The sequence below is a fragment of the Podarcis cretensis genome, assembly GCF_951804945.1.
Source record: "Podarcis cretensis genome assembly, chromosome: 1".
NCBI lineage: Eukaryota > Metazoa > Chordata > Lepidosauria > Squamata > Lacertidae > Podarcis > Podarcis cretensis.
Genome location: NC_137170.1, coordinates 37,223,969 through 37,245,113, shown reverse-complemented (window position 1 = coordinate 37,245,113; position 21,145 = coordinate 37,223,969). Strand labels below are relative to the sequence as shown.

The window sequence follows — 21,145 nt, the reverse complement described above, 5'->3', positions numbered from 1 at the left end:
ACCTCCTGCCTGTGCTACACTGCCAACCGTTGATATAGGCTTTCAGAATAATGATGTCAAGACTCAAGACACAGGTTAAGCGGCATTGGACGTTCCAGAGATGAAGGAGAAACTCAATACAGGCCTTATTTTATGGCAGCCGACATATGTTTCTTATGTGGTACCGCTCTAAGTCAGTTTAAACTAAATCATTTGCCTTGAACCTGTGCCTCACTGCCTTCATGCAATGCATTAATTTAAAACCCTCTTCCAGTTTTGAATTGTGTTCATACTCTGCAGCTGACAGCACATGAGTGAAGGATGCGCACGCAAAAAGTAGCAAAATGCAAGCCCAATTGCTGTAACTTGTCTTAAAATATGAGCTGAGCACGTCATGTTTGCTCTCAGTGTCAATGTTCCTTCCCAAGGGAATCCGAGGAAGCTTGAAGCCGATGATCTGCAGCCGGTATTTTTTTATTATTATTATTTTTTAGAAAAGAAAATAGGTAATCTGAAAGAATCGAGACTCTAATGACTTTGAACTATGACACATCTAAAAAACCGAAAGTCTTATCCAAACACTTCCATTTCCCCCGAATGCTTTTAACGCCTACATACATCATTTGGACAACTCTGAAGCGAGGCACTGAGCATTAGAATAAATGCAAATACAGCTACATTTACCGTAGAAACGCAAAGGCTGTGACAAGCTAAAAATGCAATAAAATGTGACGTTATGTCTATTTGCTTTTTTCAGCTCTGATTCCTCTAATACTGTGAGTCACCATACCTACCACAATCTTCATTCTTGGTGCACTGCAGAGCTATAAATTGTTTCCCATTTTTTATTATGAAAGCAGCCTAGACTCTAAATTCTGCACCCAAATAATCACTTGATTGAAAGATGTAATTCTTAATAACAACAATAAATGTGGTGCTGGTCAGGGATCAAAAACCTACAGCCCTCCAGAAGTTGTTTTATTATTATTTAATAAATTTCTATTCTACCCTTCCTCCCAATAGAGCTCAGGTGTCAGGAGGCTGTCAGCGGCTCCCAGCTGGTTGCCCAGGATAATATAAAGACAAGGAAAAGATTCTTACCATCCTTTTTTATTTCAAACGTTACAGAGAGAAGCTCTAGAACCCAGCCTCTTGGATAATGGCATTCCGAGTGAATCTCCACCCCCTTCTCTCCCACTTTCTCATTCGTCATTCACCTTGTCTCTTCTACGGGTGCTACTATGTGCCCTCTGTCTTTGAGCCTTTTGCTCTCCTACTTTTAAGGCTTGCCAGGTTATGGGAGAAGGTGGGTCTGGAATGCTTTCTAATGACAACCAGCCAGCTGCTGCTGCTCCGGCTCTGCCTGCTCCTCCTCTTCCATTATTTCCCAACTTTTCCCCTCATCTGCCTCTGAGCTGTGACCTCCCGCAAACCACTGTTGTAATTCTAAACTGTCATCCTCTTCCTCCTCCCTGGAAGGGTCAAGATGGGGAGGCGGTCTCCACCATTCCTCCTCCTCTGCCCAGTTCTTGACACCAGGGCAGCAAACAACAATGCAGTAAAACAATCTGCTTAAAAACAACATAAAATAATATTTAAAAACATTTTAGGGAAGTTTTTAATGTTTGATGCTTTATCACTTTATTATTATTATGTTGTTGTTGTTGTTGTTGTTGTTGGGAGCTGCCATATAGGTAGGGTATAAATAAATTAACAACAACAACAGGATAATAATAATAATAATAATAATAATAATAATAATGTGATTTGATGTTGTTGTTATCATGGGCAGGTTAGTAGAACATAAAATGCAGCCATTGAACTTCCATTCAAGCTGATAGGATGACAGCAAAGCGAATATGTTTAAAGCTGCAGTCCTAAAAAACACATTGGGAGTCAGTTCCTTTGAATAAAGCAGGGGTTTGCTTCTGAAGAAACATGCATAAGATTGCACTTTAAGGGAAGTTTGATAACAAGCTCTTTTTTTCTCACCGCATAATGAAATCTGCAGTTCAAAGGGACATTGGAAGCTGCTTCACTCCAAGTCAGACCATTGAGCCAACTAACACACTATTGTCTGGCAATGGGTTTCTGGGGTTCCAGACTAAGGTTTTTTGCATGGCAAGTAAGTGCTCTACCACTGATATGCAGCCCCTTAGTAAACTCATAATCACCAGAGATTTTTGCTACACAGTTTGTCTTAACGTTTGTAAGCTGCCTTGATTATATTCTAGAATATCCAGCTAGAAATTCCAGAATTGATTACCAAACAAATACATTTGAGGGATTCTTTTAATGATCACAACTGAATGCTGTGATGAGAGGACATGAAAGCTACAGAGTCCATTTGCAATTTGCCCTTTGCACATTAACACACAACACAATTCCACTTCTTCCCTGTGGTTGTATGTATCACCAAAAAGTGGCAATAAAAAAATACCCTGGTCAAGTGGGTAATATTCATCATTCTGGTTTCCTGCAACCAGAAGAGCTACTTCACACATTGCCCAGAAGTGGCAACAGGGAATACAAAAATGACAAGCATGCATTTTATTTCGCCGTGCTTCTGGGGCTAGATCTATACTGATTGTAAAAGCGCTTTTAAAAAAAAGTTATGTAGCTCTCAATGCAATTTTACATTGATGATTTTACATTGCTCTACAGTGCCCTCTGGTGTCACACGTTTATAACGCATTTATAACATTTTAACTGATCGGTATAGATTAGTCCTGGATCTCATATAATTCCTGTGTGCAGCTGTAGCCACCTAAAGGGCACACAAATCCAGCTGTGGAAAAGTGACTTCATCCCAGATCAGCAATGCATGTAAATGTTATTTCCACTGTGTAGTGTGATGGCACTATGAGTGCTTCAAGAAAAGCGTCTTCTGTGTGACTTGTGCATGCAAGTTTTTTTGCAACGACCACACTAAGTTGTTGACATCCAAATACAAGTCCATAATTCTACCCCACCCCATCCCTTTTATTTGGATCAAGGATCAACTTTCCAGGAAAGATAGACAGACAGACAGATAGATAGATGATAGATAGATAGATGATAGATAGATAGATAGATAGACAGATAGATAGATAGATAGATAGATAGATGATAGATAGATAGATAGATAGATAGATAGATAGATAGATAAGATAGATAGATAGATAGATGATAGATAGATAGATGATAGATAGATAGATAGATAGATAGATAGATAGATAGATATAGATGATAGATAGATAGATAGATAGATAGATAGATAGATAGATAGAGATAGATAGATAGATAGATGATAGATAGATAGATGATAGATAGATGATAGATAGATAGATGATAGATAGATGATAGATAGATAGATGATGATGATAGATAGATAGATAGATAGATAGATGATAGATAGAGATAGATGATAGATGATAGATAGATAGATAGATAGATAGATAGATAGATAGATAGATATAGATGATAGATGATAGATGATAGATGATAGATAGATAGATATAGATGATAGATGATAGATAGATAGATAGATAGATAGATGATAGATAGATAGATAGATAGATAGATAGATAGATAATACAGTGGTGCCTCGGGTTACATACGCTTCAGGTTACATACGCTTCAGGTTACAGACTCCGCTAACCCAGAAATAGTGCTTCAGGTTAAGAACTTTGCTTCAGGATAAGAACAGAAATCATGCTCCAGCAGCGTGGTGGCAGCAGGAGGCCCCATTAGCTAAAGTGGTGCTTCAGGTTAAGAACAGTTTCAGGTTAAGAACAGACCTCCAGAACAAATTAAGTACTTAACCCAAGGTACCACTGTAATTACTATTATTATTATTATTATTATTATTATTATTATTTATTTATTTATTTGTACCCCGCCCATCTGGCTGGGTTTCCCCGGCCACTCTGGGCGGCTTCCAACAAAGACCCAAAAATACACTAAAATGTCACACATTAAAAACTTCCCTGAACAGGGCTGCCTTCAGATGTCTTCTAAATGTCAGGTAGTTGTTTATCTCTTTGACATCTGATGGGAGGGCGTTCCACAGGGCGGGCACCACTACCGAGAAGGCCCTTTGCCTGGTTCCCTGTAGCTTTGCTTCTCGCAATGAGGGAACCGCCAGAAGGCCCTCGGCACCGGACCTCATGATAGATAGATGACAGATAGATAGGTTGCCGATGAGCATTTACAAATTAAATCCCAAATCTTAAATCTTAAAAGAACAGAAGCCCTTTTCCCTTTGAAATACAGTCACATTGGTTATACACTGTATAAGTATTCTGACTATAGAACAAAACCATAGTTTAGATATAGGATATGTGGTGGTAGTTTTGTTAACTGTCAGCTAGTCTACAGATTATGCTACTTTATCAGAATGCTATCCACAACCACCTAGGAAAAAGCTCCACTGTACACACCCTGGGCCTTTCATCCGAGTAAACTCTCACACGACTGCGCTACAAGAGAACGAAGAGAAACTTCTAAAACATTGTGTGTTTTCAAAGGTAGACTAGAACAGAATACTAATAACACTACATACTTGTATATGCATGAATTAATCTCATTTCTATCCCTTTCCGTATTCTTTTCTTCCCAAACCTGTAATATGTCACTACCCTTCGAACAGGTTAATCCCAGGAGGTCCCGTAACTGCAATTACTGCATTTAAATATTCCACATATCTGTCAAGATTCAAAAGTATTCTGTGGTGTCAGTTTAAATATAAATATCTATAATTCTAGTTAATCACCATCACTTTTAGTCAGTTTTGAAAACTCGTTTGATGTCTGTTTTGTGCTTGTGGCCGCCTGCCGCTTAAGGTTGCAGCTCCTGCCATTGATTTATTGGTTAAGAAGTTACCCAAAGCAATTCGGCAAAACAACAGTGTTCCTGTACAGACAGTCCAGAGCTTTTCACAGAAGTAAAACTTGTCAATGTAATTTGTCCGCCTAATCGTTGGAGAAATTGCTCTGCTTTTTAGATATATATAAAAAGCTGTAAGTGAGGCTGGAGTTGTTATACAAATACCGTATACCAGACTCTCCTTACAGAAACACAAGCTTTTCATTCAGCTTGCCTTTTTGCTTCTAAAGGGCCCCTTTATATTTACCAGCAACGCAGAGGCTGTCGATACCTCTCCGTCGCCTTTGCCTTTTGAAGCAAGTGCCGATTCTATACAGCTTGTAATGACATCTTGTAAATGGCCTGAACGGCCGTGCAACAGAAAACAAGCATTTGAGTGGTTTGTGGAAGCTGCAGCCACATCATTTTGACAAGAGACGTGTCACAAGGGCACTGTGTTTACCTTTAAACTTAGATGTGTTCATGTGTCTACATTTATTTATCCTACTTCAATAGCCCTTGCAGCGCAGATGAAAGTGCAATTATTTTTGCAACAATGAAAGATTCAGGGTGCCAGAACTAATATCCTTGTGCCCAGCAACCATAACTAGCACCAATGAAAAGCACTTCAAAGCTTTTAATCTCCATGACAACCTACATCACATTCTTCAATAAAATACCACTTTACACAAACATACTCTTTATGCACACCTACTATGTGTTCATAAATATCACTTGCATTGCACGCCGAACAACCTGTTCTTTAGTGCCCTTGACTTCTTTTTCCTCGCAAAATTAATCAATCAGTTGCACAGTTCAAATGGAGCTTAATTTTATGCTCTTATGTCTGTGGTTCACCTCAGAATAAATCAAAGAAACAGATAGTGAAATTGGACAGGCCTATAGGTTTCCAATGCAAGACAGGGGCAAATCAGGCCTAGGATGTGGGATCAGCTAAGAAACCGGACAGCGATGTGACCTTCCCCTCTCATTCGAGTGACAAGGCAGCATAACTAGTAACAAATTGTTATTTAACAGAACATCCAGCATATGGCGGCACAAATCCATTGAGATTAACTTTTGATTTAAGAATAATGAGACTCAATCTAATTTCTACCATTAAGTAGTAAAAGAACCTCACTGTCTGTAAGTCTGCCTGCCATATCTAAATCAAGTTTTTTCCCTGGTTCTAGTTCTAGTCTCAATTTCCCCATCTCTTTATTCCTGCCCTAAATTCAATTCCTACCCAGGTATTCTGGAAACCTACACAACCTATTCTGGAATTGCTACAACAATTCCTTTTTCTACATACTGTACCTGTTAAAAGATACGGGTGCTCTCTCTTCTTTTGCATATGTTCAATTTATCACTTATCTTGGCTACTTTTTTAGTTTCTCATAGTTTATTAGGGGAACTGGGAATTTCAGTGAAACTACAGTTGCCATGAATCTTTAGGGGACGTTATGTGCTTTAAATATGTGCTGAATGTGCTTTAAATGTATGGTGTGGTCGAAATCTCTTCAGCAAGGAAGACCCAGGAAATGCATCACATTCCTTCCAATTGCTCAGCAGTGATTAAGTGACTAAGTGAGCATCCTTAGCAACAGCAGCGTCTCTGTATCCGCCTAATAAACCTTAGGATGGTGCCTCCACATTTTGCTTTCTAACTTTCATCTGTGTGACTCTTTTTAAATGAAAGCTATGAGGCTGGGATGAACCAAGAGGATGAATTATAAAAGTTGTACCCTAAAACGAATTTAATTCGCTTTTAGTCCACCTGGGAATTATGGAAACTACTTTCAGAGATTTTTGAACTAGTTCAGTGAACTTTGTCTAGGAGAAGCAGTCTAAAAGTACAGACCATCTCAAAAATCCTAGATCAGTGATGGTGAACCTTTTAGAGACGGAGTGCCCAAACTGCAACCCAAAACCCACTTATTTATCACAAAGTGCCAACATGGCAATTTAAGTTGTATATCTCATTTTTTTCTGTGTGTGCCATGTTTCTTCTTTTTGACTGCTGTTGTAATAAATAATCCTTCATAAAATTTATGGCATTACATTCTTCACTAAATTATCTTTCTAATGATATATAATTTTATGGTATAACTCAGTGCTTTTTTTTCTAAAAAAAAAAATATTTAGGGGGTACTCTCATTTTGACTCAAGAAAATCACCGCCAGGGAAAAATAAATACAGTTCAAATCAGGAAAAATAAATGCAGTGAATTTCTTCTCCCGTTAAATTCACAAAATTTTAAGGGGTATGCGTTCCCCTGTGTCCCCACAGAAAAAACACACTGGTATTACTCCAAAACAAAGTGATGTTATGAGCCATCAAACATCGGAAATACATTTTTTCCAGAAGGTTCCACAATTTCGGGCACTAGTGTACATTGGAGGGCTGTACTAAGAGCCACCCTCTCCCAATTTTTTATATGAGATAATAATGATTATCCATGTGCGCACATACAAATAAATATAAATAAATAAATAAATAAATAAATAAACCCAGCCCAGATGGGCAAGGTATAAATAATTTGTTGTTGTTGTTGTTGTTGTTGTTGTTAGCTGTTTCTTCGGCTGCCATTTGATCACAGCCTCCACAGAATGAATTTCTCTGTAGGCTTCTGCGGGAAAGTGCAACGAACATGTAAACCCAGCAGCCCCTTCTTAGGCTGCAGGCTTTATATGCTTACTGACCTGGGAGTTAAGCCCTGCTAAACTCAAGGTGGCTTACTCTCGAGTAGGAAAAACAGACTGGTGGGAGGCCCTGGTGCATCAAAAGTCAATGTCTGCTCAGTCTCTTGCTCATTCAGCAGGCCCTGATGCCGCAGGCTTTGGATGGCGCGCGTAAGCCCTCCTCTCCTCCTCCTCCCCCAACCCTGGCACAGAAGCTATGGCCCTGCTGGGGCAACGGTGTGCATGCCCACAGAGAGGGCTCTGAGTGCCCTCTCTGGCACACGTGCCATAGGTTCGCCACCACTGTCCTAGATCATAAAAGAGGGACCCTGTTAAAGAAGTCTAGAAATCTACCATCTGCAGTTCAAGCAGAGACTTGACTTTGCTCTGGATATAACTGGGACAGCCAGAAGGAGCAGAGCAGCAGTTCCAGCATGGGAGATTTGCTTAAGCTTGAGTGTCTCCTAGCCATATATCAGGCCAAATCAAGCACCCCCCTATTATCTGCCAGGAGTTAGGAACATCAGATGTAAACCTGAGTGAAACTGCATTCCTGCAATTTGCTCCCAGCCTATAATAGGAAAGAAACTCAAGGCCTACAGAGTCACTCAGAACCCCTCCAGACTGGCGTTTTGTTGTGGATGTATTCTGCAACATTTTCTTAAGTCTTGACACAATAACAGTGCATTAGTGGTGGATTTATTCTGCTTTATTACTGTACAGTGGTACCTCAGGTTAAGTACTTAATTCATTCCGGAGGCTCGTTCTTAACCTGAAACTGTTCTTAACCTGAAGCACCACTTTAGCTAATGGAGCTTCCTGCTGCCACTGCGCCGCTGGAGCACGATTTCTGTTCTTATCCTGAAGCAAAGTTCTTAACCTGAAGCACTTTTTCTGGGTTAGCGGCGTCTGTAACCTGAAGCATATGTAACCTGAAGCGTATGTAACCTGAGGTACCACTGTATATGTTCTGCAGTGTTTCCCTAGTGTTACCCCATTATTGCGGCAACAAAATAGTGCAGTCTGGAGTGTTCCCTTTTCAGGATTTGAACTATTCCATTTCATTATCCTACTCCCTGCCCCACCCCACCCCCAATCCATTTCATAAACACACAAAACAGCCAATCAGGATTCTGCATCCACTGAGCATACTCTCTTCTTGTCACTGGTCTCCACTCCTTTTGCTTTGTTTCTTTTTCCCCTCAATAGGTTTCTACCCTTGTAAAATGTAGGGTTCTCCCAAGCCTTCTGATAACTATAAAACCTTTTGATAGGCAACATGCACACTTGCTTGCATGTCCAAATGTGCACGCACAGTTCCTGATACGGCAAGTAATCAAAGTCTGCTTCCATATTTGCATCTCTTCTGGATTGAAGCATCTAAATCATTTGCCTAAGTCTGATTTTTAGAACATTTTAAAAAATATATTACAGGGAAGGACTATACGTAGTTCAGTGGTCGAGCATTTGCTTCATATGCAGAAGATGCTAGGTTCAGTCCTCAGCAGCTCTCAGTAACACTGGGGGAGAGACCCCATCTGAAACCTTCAGAAACTGCTCCTCTACAGTGTAGACAATAATGAGCTGAATGGACCATTGATCTGATTCAGTATAAGGCAGCTTCCTATGTTCCTGTCTTAAAACTTTTTAAAAGCCAGCATAATGTACAGATACATTCAACACATTGCATTGACCTTCTAGCCTAATTTTAATTACCATACTGCACTGTAATTTAAGGTAAAGGTAAAGGTACCCCTGCCCGTACGGGCCAGTCTTGACAGACTCTGGGGTTGTGCGCCCATCTCACTTAAGAAGCCAGGGGCCAGCGCTGTCCGGAGACACTTCTGGGTCACGTGGCCAGCGTGACATCGCTGCTCTGGCGAGCCAGAGCCGCACACGGAAATGCCGTTTACCTTCCCGCTGGTAAGCGGTCCCTATTTATCTACTTGCACCCGGAGGTGCTTTCGAACTGCTAGGTTGGCAGGCGCTGGGACTGAGCAGCGGGAGCGCACCCCGCCGCAGGGATTCAAACCGCCGACCTTTCGATCGGCAAGTCCTAATGACATGAAACCCACGGTTGAGGGGGAAACTCCTAACAAATGAGGGGGTGTCAAAGGCAGAACTTCAGACTCCCACATTCTGCAACAGAGGCACCCTATTCACTGAGGACAAAACCTCCAGCAACCTCTTCAGCAACTGCCTCTCAAACGCCACCAAGGACTCATGGGATAGAATTCTTCAAAGTCCCTAATGGGAAAAGAAGCCCTGTGACAGCACCACCACAGAACTGAGTTGTTGTTGTTTTTTCAAAGTACCACACAACATAGCCAAACATCTACAACGGACAGTAAAAGGCAAACAATCAACACTATCCAAAATAACACTTGGTAAAGTGTAACATCTAGATCAGACCCCAACGATAAGCATCTTTTGTGGAATATCTTTACAGGAACCTGACCCTTTGCTTGAGGGAAAGTCATATATAGGAGAGAGGTTTGATACACACACAAACACACTTAATGTTTAACTATGGCTTGCATTGCGGAAGTGGCCCCTAAATCAAAAGATCCAGTTTTCAGGAACCGACTGCTGACATTTACAGGACCTTCAATTAACTAATCAAGCCCTTTCTTACCTCCTTTTTTCCTGCCTTATTATAGTGCCATGGGGGAAAAAATTATATACTTTGCCTCTTCAGAAATGGGCTCATTCTTTTTTCAGCACTACCTATGGAGAACAAAAAGTTTTAGGTATGGGGTGAAGATAATGCTTGAAACTATAGTTTCTAGCTATATATAATTACTTTCAATGGAGCAAAATCATAATGAGAATAGCTTTATTGTCATATTTTTCACTAGTGGGTGTGAAGAGTGATTTAACTTACAGGTACTGATTATGTAATTGTATTGATATAGGGCACACAGCCTACTCTGCCTCATGAATCATCTAGACTGACAAGAGGAGGTGTAGGAAACCCCACATGCTTTTGGCTTCACAAAGGGAGAGAACAGCTTTCACAGCGAGCGATTAAAGTTCTTGGTCACAGATAGGCATGCAAGAGAGAGAACATGTCGGTTCCGATTGGTGCAATTTTAGAATTTAACCAGAAGAAGTAAACCAGCACGTGTACAGTGTGGCTATCAGAGGTTGCCAATGGTCCAAACAGAAAGATATACATTCAGCTAAATTGAACCGACAGGTGCACCTCAGTCAAGTACATGGACTGAAGGCTCATAATGCAGCCACCTTGCGCCAGAAAAGAAGGAGTTTGTGGTCAGTGCCTGGACGGGAGACGATAGCAGTGTGTATATTACTGCTTACTCTGATTCCAGTGCACTCCCACCACTGGTGTTTGAAGCCAAGGACTACAAAATGTTAACCACTCTCCATAGGTATCTTCTCAAGAAATAATCCTGTTTGATGTGCTTTCCTTCAAACTAGTTTCCATCTGATTTGAAAATGGATGCTGCGCTTAAATGCTGTGTGCATTTCATGCAGCCATTGCACATGCACAGATTATATGCAGGTGACAGTTTCAGTGAACTGGCGTTTGGCACAGGAAAACAAATTAGGTTATGAGCATAAGGTCAAAACTTTCCGGTGTAGTGGTTAAGAGGGGTAGACTCGTAATCTGGGGAACCGGGTTCGCGTCTCCGCTCCTCCACATGCAGCTGCTGGGTGACCTTGGGCCAGTCACACTTCTCTGAAGTCTCTCAGCCACACTCACCTCACAGAGTGTTTGTTGTGCGGGAGGAAGGGAAAGGAGAATGTTAGCCGCTTTGAGACTCCTTCGAGTAGTAAAAAAGCGGGATATCAAATCCAAACTCTTCTTCTTCTTCTTTCGTCTGTACAGCAGCACGACTGCAACTTAAAACACAGCTGAAGAGAAAAGCCTCACCATATTTCGAGCTGTCAATGTGTACGTAGCTTACTTGGGATCTGTATGTAAACCACTTCATGGAAAAAAGAGGACTATAAATGCATTTTATAATTTTTTATACTTTACATATGCCATGCCATAAACCGAAAAGGAAAGTCTAGCACATGAGTGAAAAATGGTACAAGAATTTCAGCCGGCTGAATGTGAAAAGGGAAACGGAACCAAATGCGCTCAGGTTGTCCATTGGTGCACATCGCCAAAAATAGAATAATATGCAAGACTCAAAAAGAGGTCAGACAACTTCCACACAATCTGGATATTTTCCAATCAAATTTTCAGCTTCATTACAAAATACTATATGAAAAGGGAAGCCCTGAGGCCATTAACCTAAACTGAGAACCTAATGACTGAAATGAGAAGAGGTGAAAAAGTTCTGATCTAAAAAAAACAACAATTTTTTTAACTGTAACTTTTGGCTCCATGAGAACACTTATGAAAGTATGGGAATCAGACATTGGTGAAAACAGTTCAGGTTAATGACTTGAACAAATTTTGGGAAACTTGCCCATTGAAATCAGTATCCAGCTTTTTTCAAGAAAACACTCAAATTACTCCACAGGTGGTATTGCATGCCAAGGCAACTATCTCCGATGTTCTTATCAATACCACCATTATGTTGGAGAGGCTTCAGGCAATGTGGCACAATGGCACATGCCACTACCGATGGTGATTGTACCATTGTTAAAAAGTTCTGGAAGTTGGTTCACGCAGAAATGATTGATCTTTCTAAGGAACAGATTATATGTTGGCCTAAACAGATGCTGTTAAATATTTTTGATGGAGGGAAAGCTAACATATGATTGTAGCAGCCCGTCTTGTTCTTACAACTCAATTGATAACAGCTCAAGATCTCATGCTGGACAGGTGGTATCATTCTTTATGGAACATGGCAATTACAGAAAAAAATCATACATCATTTAAAATTTAGACAAGGACAAGAATCTTTTATTTATTTTACAGCAAACAATATATTGTTACACACTATCCCAATCTCCCAATGGTGCGAGATTCCAGGGGTCCAGGATTTGTGTTTCCTTTGGAAATGAAGCACAGTGGAGATTGTGGTGTCTTTATGACATATGGTTTATTTACACATATATACAACCTGAACTTATGACGGAGGGGTTCAAAACATTGCACTCCCATTGTTTCTCCAATTGCTCCAGTGGCCAGTTAAAATTGTCAGCCCACATTGTTCTCTGGCCACCTACTCTCCAACTTGCCACAGCTTGCAAGCTGCAGCTGTTCCCCTCCAGTTTGCATCATCCTCAACTGCAATCCTGAATCTCCCTCCTCAGTACTCTAGTATTGTGTTCTGCTAAATACCCAGAGCTCAGGGAAGGGCTGCAACCATTTGCTGGCACAGAGTCTTTGCTCTGCTGGTAACCCATCTGCCTGCCCTTGTTCCCTGCTAATGGCCCATCTTTAGCGGCACAATACAAAACTGGCTCCTGGCTTGCATTTTAACATGCTAAATCCAGAGTTTGGCACCCAGGAATGAGAAGGGGAGCCCGGGCACTCTATAAGCTGATAACACTATTTTCTAGACAACTGTCATCACAAGCTTGGTATATGTGGAAATATACTTGACTGGATCATGCAATGTTTTGGTGCTGTCTTTTTCTTGAGTTTAATCCTGATGATCTTCTTTTGTAACCAAACTTTTACATTTGTCCATTATGACTTTTGTATGCCATACATGCCTAAAACTATGTTTGCTTTCTCATCCCTTGTTATGGTCCGTTTCTTGTTTGTAATTGGGATGTTGCTTTTCCTGTTCTATACCTATTAAAAATACAATGAAAATAATAATAATAATAATAATAATAATAATGATGATGATGATGATGATGATGTCAATTCCAGAAAGGCAACCCAGGCAATTGAGGCAGATGCAGGCAGTGGTGGAGGAAGGAGGTGCGGGGTGTGGGGGGGTGCGGTCCACCTCAGGTGTCATCACTGAGGGGGGGGGTGAGAAAATGAGTTTAAAATAAATAAAAAATAAAAAATTGGGCTCACCAAACTTTTTAGGAGTGACTTGGTGGCTTAGGCGCCTGCAGGTTCGCCGCTGCCTGAAACAGCAGCGTGAAACTTGCATCTGCGTACTGCCTCTCCCTCAGCCGCCCTACGGCTGAGGGGGAGGCGGCGGAGAGGTTCCAAGCGTCAGAGAGGTTTGCCCCGACACCATGGGCAGTTCGCTTCCCCCACGGACAGATCGCCCCGCCCCTGGCTGCAGGGCACAGCCCCATACCAGGCACCTGAGCGGCTAGCTACGCCAGTGGATGCAGGGAGAGAAGCAAGTAGTGGGAATGATAAGAATAACGTTTGCAGGGCCAGGGGTCAAAGTAGCAGCAGGCTTGAGCAAGCAAGACAAGGATGCTTTTTCAAAACACAAAGGTTTATAATCCTATGCACGTAAGTCTAATCGAGCATAATAGGGATTGCTTCCGAGACAGTTGCATTCTACATTTGTTAGCAGAAAGGGAGGTTTACCTAGGGACTAAAGAAAAAGCAGAAATTAAGCCCAGCTCTCAATAAGCCTGAAGTCTGAGTCTGACCGTGGGCCAAAAAAGTACAAAAGGAAGGTCACAACAGCTGACTATCTGCTCTCCATACATTCATCCTTGAATCATGGCTTGGAGAATAAGAGCCTAAGACGAGTCCTGCTGGATCAGGCAAATGGCTCATCTAGTCCAGCATTTAATTCTCACTCTGGCCAACCAGGCAACTATGAGAAGCCCACAAGCAGAGTGTGTGCACAACAGCATTCTACCCTCTTCTGATTCCCAGCAACTGGTATTCAGGGGCAAACTGCTGACAGTGGACGTAAAGCAAAACCATTAAGGCAAGTAGACACTGATGGCCTTCCCCTCCATTGATTTGTCTAATTCTCTTTTACAGTGGTTCAAGTTTGTGGCATCTGTATTCCAGAGTTTAATGGAATTCGGCAGCTGAATCCTTATACCTTCACTTAAATTATCACATTTCACTTATCAGAAGCTTTTTTTTTCAAAATAAAAAAAGTTTAGGGGTACTTTCATTTTCCTACTCATATTGAAATACTGCCACTCAATGCCCCTCAATGAAGCCAAACTTAGATTCACAAAATGTTTAGGGGTATGCGTACCCCTGGGTACCCCCCATAAAAAAGCACTGCTTGTCAGTATAGATCACTTATTTTACTGAAGCAAATCATTTTGTACTTCATGGTTTTCTTGGTGTCTCTTCTGCTATGGATAACTAAGAAATTCTTTGATGCCATCTAGTGGTGACTCGTTATTCTACAAAGCTGCTTTATGGAGGGGTAAAACAACCATCAGTATCACTTCTTCCGAGTAGAAAATCATATGTGTCCATATGTACACTGTCAACTGTAAAGAACACACACATCTATTTTCACTCATGCTGCAACATATTCACGCATCTGTCACAAATGGCATTAAGATGGAGGTAGGGATATTATCATGTGTGAATAGGTGGCTCTGAGAAAACAGTTTCCTATTATAGTATACCCTGGTCCATAAGCAGATATAAGGATCTATGTGTTATATAAAATAAAAGGACAGTAGAATAGACATTCCTACAAAGGTGAAGTTTCAATACTATTGTAAACAAGGATGGACTACTTGTATGAAATGGCTTTGGTGTAATCAAGCAGTCACAAGCTAAGGATCCATGCACACAGAACATGATGGAAGAACTTCAGGATCCATGCATACAGAACATGATGGAAGAACTTCAGGACAGAGAAGAAGACGAAGAAGAAGAGGAGGAGGAGGAGGAGGAGGAGGAGGAGGAGGAGGAGAAGGAGGAGGGTGAACTCCCTGCATCAAACCATATGTGCCATCAGAGTGGTTCCATTACCAAAGTCTCTGTGAAACTCTGTGCTGGCAAAAATACGGTACTGAAATAAGGGGAGTTTTCTATAATGTACCATATTTTTCAATGTATAGCATGACCCCATGTATAATATGTCCCCTATTTTTGGGAAATTGCAAAAAACCCAAAAAAACCTGTTGTTGAAGTTTGCTGAGCTGTTGAGCTGTTTTCTAATGCCCCCCTGCTGTGACACCATATTAGCCTGTGTGTAAGACGACCCCCAATTTATCACTAAAAAAATTCATTAGAAAAGGGCTTCCATACATGGAAAAATATGGTAACTAGGCCAGGCCTGAGTGGGGAATAAGAGCATGACAACTGTGAGAACGGACAGAGAGTGAAACAACAGAGTTGCAGGAAACTACTACTCAAGTAGAGTCACTGAAATTAATGGCAATGAACTTGGGTCAATTTATGTTAAAGTGTGCACTAAAAATTAGCTGAATACAACTCATAATGTAAAGCCTCAAGACGAATGTGCATCCTCTGACTTTGTGAAATCACAAGCCCTTCTTATCTATACTGCAAGTCCCAAGACAATGACAAGAGGAAGCAAAGCTATCACAGATACTTTGCTCTTTCTTGTTCACAGATAAGATCTCATCTTTACCAAAACACATGCAATGGACAGTTTTATGAATCTTTCTCCTGTAAGTTTTGATTGAAGGAGAAAAACAGGTGCATGAGGTTGAAACTGGAAGTTGACAGTGCTGGAGCAAGTTAACCTGTTGGTAAAGGTAAAGGTAAAGGTAAAGGGACCCCTGACCATTAGGTCCAGTCGTGACCGACTCTGGGGTTGCGGTGCTCATCTCGCTTTATTGGCCGAGGGAGCCAGCGTACAGTTTCCGGGTCATGTGGCCAGCATGACTAAGCCGCTTCTGGCAAACCAGAGCAGTGCACGGAAACGCCGTTTACCTACCTATTTATCTACTTGCACTTTGATGTGCTTTCAAACTGCTAGGTTGGCAGGAGCAGGAACCGAGCAACAGGAGCTCACCCCGGCGCGGGGATTCAAACCGCCGACCTCCTGATCGGCAAGTCCTAGGCTCTGTGGTTTAACCCACAGCGCCACCCGCGTCCTATAACCTGTTGGTAGCAGGGACTATTTGTCAATGGCCATCACCATCAAAGACTTGTGATAGCTCTTATCAATGCACTGGAACTGAGTATCCACACCTCTGCCATGTATTATTTAATATTTAAAATGATAATCCTAAGTGGGAGAAAGGAAAAATGGGATAAAGAAAATACACAAATGCTTCCCAGCTACTAGGCTACTACTTCCAGATAAGTGACTGCTAGGGCTACCAAATAATGACCCATCAAGTGGAATTGCAATTGACTACTGGGAGTTTTATCCTTTTTCTATATGTACATCCAGTTACATCCAATATACTAAAACCAGTAGGGATAACGTAGTTGCCATAGTGGGGGAGGTTCAATTTACCTGAATGACTGTTTAAAACTAAGCACACATTCACTCTAACTTTGCAATGGGAGCAGTTTTGTCTTCCCATGCCTTTCTAACATTTTAATCTTTTAATTAGTAAAGGTAAAGGTAAAGGTACCCCTGCCCGTACGGGCCAGTCTTGACAGACTCTGGGGTTGTGCGCCCATCTCACTTAAGAGGCCAGGGGCCAGCGCTGTCCGGAGACACTTCCGGGTCACGTGGCCATCGCACACGGAAACGCCGTTTACCTTCCCGCTGGTAAGCGGTCCCTATTTATCTACTTGCACCCGGAGGTGCTTTCGAACTGCTAGGTTGGCAGGCGCTGGGACCGAGCAGCGGGAGCGCACCCCGCCGCAGGGATTCGAACCGCCGACCTTTCGATCGGCAAGTCCTAGGCGCTGAGGCTTTAACCCACAGCGCCACCTGTGTCCCTTTTAATTAGTACAGGAATGCTTTTTCAGCTACATTTTCAAAATATTAAAATAGTGAAATACAACTTTAAAACAAAAGCTTTATAGTGCTGTAACACTGTAAAGCTGATTTTAGAAAAGTGGTTAATGGGACTGGAAAGGATATCCGAAGGGATCTGTAGTAAGACAAACTGTGCTTACTGTCTCTCAAAATGAAATCTGGCAATTACTGGTCACATCTTAGCAGTCACGGCCAACATCGCCTAGGTGAGATGCAGTGCTGCAGATACCAAGGAAGTCTGGCAGCCATATTTTTAAACTGAGTCTCATGGTTGGTTGGCTGGAAGTTGAGGAGATATGGGACATTTGCTAGCATTTATCTCTACACTGTAGTTAACAATGGGAATCTTGTGACTCATCTGATGGATGAATTAATGAAACAACTGGAAATTACATTAATCATTATCACAACTTTGCATACCTAAAATTAGACTGTCCCCTCAGCCCAAATATCTTTTAGTTTGCAGCTAAACCTGAATGACTAGTTTCAAAGCACAGGTGCAAGAAACAAAAATTGTATCAGTTGGATGCCGCACCAAGCCAAATCCTACCTGTGTTCAATTGACTCACATTTAATTGGGCTTCTGATCAATCTGAAACTCACATTCAAATGCATCTGAAAAGACGAACCATTAAAAGTGTGAAACAAGGAAGAGGGAAATGAAGAGCAATTGAGCCTGTGCCTGCTTCAAAGACCAAGGAATGTGGCAGAATGATCTTGCATTCGTATAAACACATTATACTTGTGACCCACATTAGAGCAAAGTAACGCAAACGTACAGGCAACATCTGAGCTCTCCCCAGTGAAGCCGCATGGTCGCACAGCAGGGGAAATATCATTCCCAGGCACTGCTGCTCACGTAGCTACTTATTATCCGAGCAACCCTGTAACAAGAGACCTGAAATTGCTGTTTTGTGAAAAAATTCCTGCTGCTAAGAAGGTGGCATGTTTGAATTTAAAAGGCACCCAGCACAGCCAGAGGTTATTTCTGGATCAAAACACTCACACAAGGATGTAAGAATATAATAGAAGAGGGCTGTATTTTAAAAAAGTTATATTTTATGGCAAACATCAAAGTGATACACCTAAGAAGTGGTAAGTTGGAAGTTTGAATATGTGAAACTTAATTACCACAGAACTATTAGGTGAGCCACTTTAATATTGATCTCCGGTCTAAAATATTACATACCAGGAATCATCTTTTAATTTTGTAATTAAGGCTACAAGGCTTTCCTTGCCCACTTATTTGAAAGTAAGCTCCATTAGATTCACTGGAAAACAATCTAGTGGTACCTCGGGTTAAGAACTTAATTCGTTCTGGAGGTCCGTTCTTAACCTGAAACTGTTCTTAATCTTAGATACCACTTTAGCTAATGGGGCCTCCTGCCACCGCCGTGTGATTTCTGTTCTCATCCTGAAGCAAAGCTCTTAACCCGAGGTACTATTTCTGGGTTTGTGGAGTTTGTAACCTGAAGTCTGTAACCTGAAGCCTCTGTAACCCGAGGTACCACTGTATGATTCTCTGTACAAACATATATTTAAATGTTTTGGGCAGAGCTGCACAGGTAGCATTTTATCTGAACGTTGTGTTTGCTATTTTGGAGACAAATTAAATTACCTTGTAGTATCTGTTGTGTCAAGAAGGAACTCCTGACAACCCAGTGTACAGCTGTTATGAATATATCAAACTACTATGTGGTAGCACATTTCCTGAATGTCTAGTTATGCATCATGTTTCCAGTCAACCTACCAAGGCTCAGTGTAGCTGTAACACTAGTGATCAGCTAACCATGGCCAAATTGGAAGCGCACCAATAGCTGCATGGGCCTAATGCTCTTAGATGCACAAGAAAAAATGGAAGAGATGCGGGAGGTGAGGGGTCACAACTACTAAAGTGGCCGAAAAACATAAAAAACCAAAATAAACTATGAGGAGTTTATATGTGGTAGAGAAATAGAGGCAGAGTATTTACAGTTCATTAGAAAGACAAAAAGAAAACCCTTTTATTGTCTCAGTAGGGGTGCTAACGAATTGCTTTGCAAATGAAGATATCTCATCATTAAAGGAGCAAATCTCTGGAAAATAGTATCCCTGGAGCAAACAGATGTAGGATGCTTTAGCCGCCCAGAGTGACTGGGGCAACTCAGTCAAAATGGGTTGGGGAGAAATAAAAAATTACAAAGTTGAGATTCCTGCATTGCACAGTCCCTTCCAGTTCTACAATTCTATAACACTATCGAGTTAAATTACTGTGCACTGAATTTTCACCCTACCTCTCACAATCAGTTTCCGAGATTTTAAAATGAAACAGTACAGTAGTGTTCTCACAAATCACACCCCATTTTTAGAAAACAGCACATGGGAACAGCACACCTCAGGGAATCAATATTTAATTTACGACATATACAGCTTTAATATAACGGGAAAAGAGCCTGCTGCTGGATCGGGTCAATGACCCATCTAGCCCAGCATCCTGTTCACACAGTAGCCAACATGAATTGGTTGGAAGCGTTACCCTTTTAATTGAGTTAAGACTTCATAATTCACCATGCCTTATAGGAAGCCAAAACACTGGAGTTTATTTGTCAGTAATGGGGTGCGCGTGTGTGTGTCAGCTCTTGTTTATGCTGCAAAGTTGGGGCACAAACTGACAAGCTGTAAAATGTGTGCACCCTGCCTCTCTGTTGCGATCCTCCCTGCAATTGCTCCCCCAGAGAGTACATCCCCTGGGCTCGATCCTGCACCCATCTACTTAGGAAAAAGCAATGGGGTTTTACTAGCAGGAACCGAAGTACAGCGGAGCGATGCGCCTCCCGTTTCGGTGGCTGATACAGTGGTAAAGGTAAAGGTAAAGGTACCCCTGCCCGTACGGGCCAGTCTTGACAGACTCTGGGGTTTTGCGCCCATCTCACTCAAGAGGCCAGGGGCCAGCGCTGTCCGGAGACACTTCCGGGTCACGTGGCCAGCGTGACATCGCTGCTCTGGCCAGAGCCAGAGCCAGAGCCGCACACGGAAACGCCGTTTACCTTCCCGCTGGTAAGCGGTCCCTATTTATCTACTTGCACCCGGAGGTGCTTTCGAACTGCTAGGTTGGCAGGCGCTGGGACCGAGCAGCGGGAGCGCACCCCGCCGCAGGGATTCAAACCGCCGACCTTTCGATCGGCAAGCCCTAGGCGCTGAGGCTTTAACCCACAGCGCCACCTGCGTCCCTTATACAGTGGTACCTCCGGTTAAGTACTTAATTTGTTCTGGAGGTCCGTTCTTAACCTGAAACTGTTCTTAACCTGAAGCACCACTTTAACTAATGGGGCCTCCCGCTGCCGCTGCGCTTCCGCCACGCGATTTCTGTTCTCATCCTGAAGCAAAGTTCTTAACCTGAAGCACTATTTCTGGGATAGCGGAGTATGTAACCTGAAGCGTATGTAACCCGAGGTACCACTGTATTCCGCTCCCCGCCAGCCCCGCGCAACCTTCCCCGGCTGTGCTTCGGTAACTTGGGGCGAAAATGCACGTCCCCGGCGAGCAAGCCAGGCTCAAACTGAAGCCAGTCCCCCGCCGCGGCCGCTTTTCCCGCGAGCGAGAGGCTTCGCCGCTACGACCCCGCGTCGCCCCGAAGGCTTCGGACCGCGGGAGGTGAAGAGGAGCGAAGGCACTGCAAGCACCTCCCTCCTACGACAGCTAAGAGACAGAATGAGTGAGAAGAGGAGCACCAAGACAGCAGCAGCCGAGCGTCCGATTAACAGATGTCCCTCGGAGATCCGGGAATTCTGCTTAATTAAGGCAAGAGCAGCCGAGCGTCCGACCAAGCGATCGGAAGGACCCGGGGCGGGGCGGGGCTTCCTCCTCGCGTCCTTGGCCGCCTTTGTGACGCAAGCGGATGCTGGAGTTTTGAATGCTCCG

At 42.5% G+C, this 21,145-nt stretch overlaps 1 long non-coding RNA gene across 3 annotated transcripts in view; it reads right to left on the bottom strand.

Moving 5' to 3' along the window:
- The window catches only part of LOC307204209, a 39,781-nt gene that overhangs the window by 12,286 nt on the left and 6,350 nt on the right, over positions 1-21,145 (bottom strand). Inside the window, exon 3 of one of the 3 annotated variants that reach the window (XR_013833525.1) lies at positions 10,141-10,232. The exons of the other annotated variants lie outside the window; for them this stretch is intronic. This is a non-coding gene — a long non-coding RNA (uncharacterized lncRNA). The remainder of the gene's footprint in view (positions 1-10,140; positions 10,233-21,145) is intronic. 3 annotated transcript variants of the gene reach the window in all.